The sequence below is a fragment of the Budorcas taxicolor genome, chromosome 4, assembly GCF_023091745.1.
Source record: "Budorcas taxicolor isolate Tak-1 chromosome 4, Takin1.1, whole genome shotgun sequence".
Classification (NCBI taxonomy): Eukaryota; Metazoa; Chordata; class Mammalia; order Artiodactyla; family Bovidae; genus Budorcas; species Budorcas taxicolor.
This window is the reverse complement of record NC_068913.1, coordinates 96,415,385-96,420,682: the sequence shown is the minus strand read 5'-3', so window position 1 is coordinate 96,420,682 and position 5,298 is coordinate 96,415,385.

The following is a 5,298-nucleotide window of genomic DNA, read 5'->3' as shown; positions in this document are numbered from 1 at the left end:
ACAATAGTTATAAAATAGACACATTCACTTACACTGTCACTGGTTATCCAAGTGTTAGTACCACGATTTGGAATTTTCTTTATCTTTTTACTCCAATAAGGAGATTCCTATTATTAAAGCTTGGAAGGTTACTCACCTGCACTCTTATCTTCTTAGATCTAAAACCCTGGCATCCATCCAGTCTCACTTGCTGGATAAGGATTCTTAATCATTTAAGACCGTTTTGTGTTTTAAAGGTGAAATGAGGATTACTAGTTCATCTACATTTTTATTATAAGTGATGCGTTTAGTTACAGAATAATTGAAGGTTTGTGCCTCCTAAGCTTTTCAGATAGAAGCAGATTTGCCTGAATTTATAATCTAGGGAAAGGGAATTATCATTTAGAATTATCCAGGATAAAGAAATACCAATTAGCCAAGTGTAAATTGCTGGTGTGACTGTGCCAGTGTCTCATACTCAGGGCTCTTATTTACTCTTTTTTCTTAATCTTTCTTCCCCCCAAGTCAAGGTCTGCCAAGAGTATAATTCTTGACTATCAGCAAGATGAGAATATAAAGGTATAGGATGTGCTTCTTTGTTTATTTTGAGCTTGACATGTATTTTATTATTAGACAAATATTTTTAGATGTTTATTAGACATTTCTGTTAACTTTTTTAAAAAATTTTATTGGAGTATAGTTTCTCTACAATGTTGTGTTAGTTTCTACTGTATAGCGAAGTGAAATCAGCTATGTTAGTCGCTCAGTCATGTTGACTCTCTGTGACCCCATGGACTGCAGTCCACCAGGTTCCTCTGTGCATGGAATTCTCCGCACTGGAGTGGCAGTCATTCCCTTCTCCAGGCGATCTTTCTGATCTAGGGATCGAGCCCAGGTTTCCTGCTTTGCAGGCAGTTTCTTTACCATCTGAGTCAGACACTAGACCTCGTACATGTGCCTGTGTCCCCTCTTTTTTGGATTTCCTTTCCATCTGGGTCACCACAGAGCACTGAGGAGAGTTCCCTGTGCTATTTGGTAGCTTCTCATTAGTTATATATTTTGTGCTTAGCATCTATAGCGTATATACATCAACCCCAATCTCCCATTTCCTCTCCCGCCCCTTCCCCCTTGGGAACCGTATGTTTGCTCTCTACGCCTTTGTCTCTAGAAGATGTGCTTTGGATTTCCTCCCTTCACCATAAAGACAGACGGCACACTCTCAACATGCTACAATTCCTGTTCCCAGAAAGGACAGTCCCTCTTTGGACATTTGGGCTTATACATACCTATCTTTAGCATATAAAAATCATCCTGCCAGGCTCCTAATGAAATGGTTATGTGAAGCAGAGGGAACTACTACCCAGGATGCTCATGAGCCAGGTGTATTTTTCAAGAACTCCCAGAACAGCCAGAAATTAAGTGACCAGGATCACAGGGTCTGGATAGATGCTGCTGCAGGGCAACTCTCTCTGGCAGGTGGACGCACACAGAGCTTTGAACTGCCGACCGAGAGTGGGTAGGGAGCCGCTCCTCACCCACTTTGCCAGCTTCTGCAGAATCCAGACTGTACTTGAACATGCAGATGAGTGTATCATCTGGGGGTCATTTACAAGAGCAAAAGAAGGCCCTCCTTTGGTGAGAGGATTCCAAAGAGGTACTCAACACATCACTTTCAGTAATGAAAGAACAGTGTGCTCTAAGGGGGAAGAACCCATACCAACAGTTTTGACTATCAGCGAAGATTGAAGGGCTTCCCAGGAGGCACTAGAGATAAAGAACCCGCCTGCCAATGCAGGAGACATAAGAGATGCGGGTTCAGTCTCTGGGTTGTGAAGATTCCCTGAAGGAGGGCATGACAACCCATTCTAGTTCTTGCCTGGAGAATCCCATGGACAGAGGAGCCTGGCAGGCTAGGTTCATAGGGTCGCAGAGTGGGACACCACTGAAGTGACTTAGCACAAAGATGAGAAGAGTTTTAACTTTTAGATGGGAACTACTGGCACAGAAAATTTCAGGACAAGATGGAATACCACGCAAGGATCCTCAACTTGGAGGAAAATCTGCAACACAGAAGCAAAGGACCAGAATTAAGAGGAAAGAAGTCCCCAGAAGAAACAATGACGTGAACAGTCTAGAACTGGAAAAGCACATCTGGCATTTCGGAGAGAGTGGGGGGATATATTTAATAAAACACAAAGAGCACCCCCATAAAAAAGAGATATCAGAGAACATGAAAGAACATGCAGTGAATAAACGTGTGATCGTCAACAAAAAAAGAGTGGACATACGTATGACTGATTTCATTTTGCTGTACACTTTAGAATTCTATATGTAGATGCGGAATTTTAAATACATACTTCACCCTAAAGTGCCTTGAAAAGACATGTGCAGGATCATGGGAAGAGAACTGAGGGCCTGTGTGGCTGAAATTCAGAGATACCTTTCCTGAATGACCCATGGCACAGGAAGCACCATGGAAAACCCCTCACTTACCAACAGACCAACTATTGGGGTACAGGCTCGAGAGCTAGATTTTTCTGAAATAAAGTCTACAGCTGCTTTTACACTTGAAGAGCAGAAAGCACACTCTTCTAACTGCTCCACGATGTTCTCAGAAGTTACAAGTATTAAGACCCATCATCCTCTTTCGAAACCACATAGAGATTATCACTCTGACACTTCCTTGTTTATTGCTTGCTGCTTTGCGTGTCGCAGGTTCCACAAAAGCTGGGGTTTTACATGCCTGCTCCATCTCTCTATCCCTACTGCCCAAAACTGGGCCTGGCACATAGTAGGTGTGATCTTAACGATGTGCCTCAGGAGACTGTTACAGTCCAGCCTGTCGTACCTGGCATTGCTAATGAAGGTTCTCCTCAATGCTCACCTTGAGTCCCAATTCAAGGACTAACGAGAGCGTCTTTCAAAAGATGTCTTTCCTGTTGTTGTCAACTCCAGTAACATAAAAAGAAAATATGGAAAAGGCAATATTTTCTGTGACAAAACAGCATACATGTCTATTAGTGGGGAATGCAGAATCGTTGAGATTTGAGGTGGACAAAAAATAATACTGCTCTCTCCTTCTTGAGAGAAAATGTTCTTTTGTTTGTTTTTTTTAAGGAAAAGTTGTACTTCAAAGTCCACACTGAGCTTCATTGGAGAGCGTGACAGAAATATGAGGCCACAGGTGGGTCTTCTCATCTCTGCTTTCCAAGAGCCCCCACTAGGACTTCAGACTCCTGCCTGCAGGAGCAGAGCCCCCTGCAGGGTTCACCTGGAGGGAGGAGGCAGGTCACCTGCGAGGTCTCCCAAGCCAGCCACCCTGACCAAAGCACAGAAAGGGTGAGGCTACCTACACCACGAGAGGTAAACCACTCTGAGTCTCATCAGCGAGATCAGTCACTCCTACCTGGGGCATGGACTCATTCACAGTGTTACACCCTGGGAGTGGAAATTCCCTTGTGAAGCATGACGGAGAGGAATAAAAGTTCCCACCAGATAAATCGGTGGTAGGCCACGCCGTGTTACAGTGTGCATCTGTTGATAAGAATAGAATTAGATCTCTATAGACTGACACTGAAATGCTCCAAAGGCTATTGAAAGTGAAGCGAAAATGGCAGTGCTATGCATGACCTTATTTTTTCTAAAGATATATGAATCATCGTAATAGAGTACCATATGAGTACATAAGGAGAAAAAAAGAGGACTGCATGTCAAACTTAGGGATGGTTATCTTAGGAGGAGGAATTATAAGGGAGGTTTATTATTGTATTGAAATGATATCTGAGTTTTATATAATGGAAAAGCATTCTGTAATTTTTTTTAAAAAAAAGAGTAGAAAAAGGGAATTAAATTTAGAGAGTAGAGAGGAATTCCTGGTGGTCCAGTGATTAGGGCTCCATGCTTCCACGGCAGGGGGGAACGGGTTTGATCCCTGGTCAGGGAACTAAGATCCCACATGCCACACGGCACGGCCAATAAATCAATAAATAGAGGGTGGCAGACTTTTTTCCTCCCTAAAATTACCCAGAGAACAAGAGGAAGAGCCTAACCAAATCAATGTCTCTTGAATAACTAACCGTGCAATGGGCTTTGCCCACTGGTGAGCACACTTGGTGAGGATGGGGAGTCCCAGGCTCCCCGTGCCCTCAAAGCCTCTCCATGCTGTTGTCCCCAGGGTGCGCTTCCTGCTACCTAGTGCCCACTTCCTCCCGATACACTGGGACAGGAAACCCCAGTGTGGGGCCCATACCCTCTGAGGGCACAGGGAAACAAGCAGGGCCTTTGGCAGTCGATGGGCCAAGGCCCAAATGCTAGTGTTGCCATATCTGCAGTGTTTCGATGTGGGCAACTTACTTAACCACTGAGCTTGACCAAAACTCGTCAAACTTCACAGTCAAAATGAGTGCCTTTTAGTGTATGTAAATTCTACCTAAAATTGATTTTATGAAAAAAAAGAAAAAAGTCAGATCACACCACTCTTCTGCTCAAAGCCTTGCCATGATCTCCCTTTGACTCTGGCCTCTCTCGGGCCTCCAATACCCTTTACAGTTGGTACCATCTCTTGCTACAATCCAACCTCATCTCCTCTCCTCTTCAGTGTGCCCCAAACAAGCCACCACACTCCACCTCAGACCCTTTGCACTGGCTATTCCATCTGCCTGGAATGCTCTCCCCCAGATGGCCACATAACACCTTCTTCTCCTGAGGTCTATGCTCAAGTTCCATTTCCTCAGGAAGAACCATCCTGACAATCTTACTTAAAACTGCACCATCTCTCTCCATCCTGAATATCTTCTACTCATTCTCCTCAATGTGCTGATCCTTCCCTACCTGCTGGTGGTATTATAAACTGGGATAGCCACTTGGAGGGACAATTTTGCACTGCATATTGAAATATAAGGTGGGCTTATCCTACAACTCAGTAACTACACTACTCCATTTCTATCCCAGATAAACAGCTGGAGGCAAGTAGTAGCATAGTCACTGCAATGGCGTCTAAAATAGTGATGAAATGAAAATAACTGAAAAGTCTATCAGTAGGAGGGTGGTTAAATACTAAGGTATATTTGTATTATGAAGCTATATTCAGCACTTAAACAGAACTAGGTATATGTACTAACATGGGTAGATCTCCATGACATATTGTTGAGTGAAGGAAATTAAGATTTTCATCAAAAAAATCAAAGAATGGGTGTGACCATAAAGAGGAGCACCAGGAATCTTTGAGGCAATGGAACAGTTCTGTATTTTGACTGTGGTAATTAGAAAATCTACATGTGATACAATTACACAGAACTATAGGCAATGGGACCCCACTCC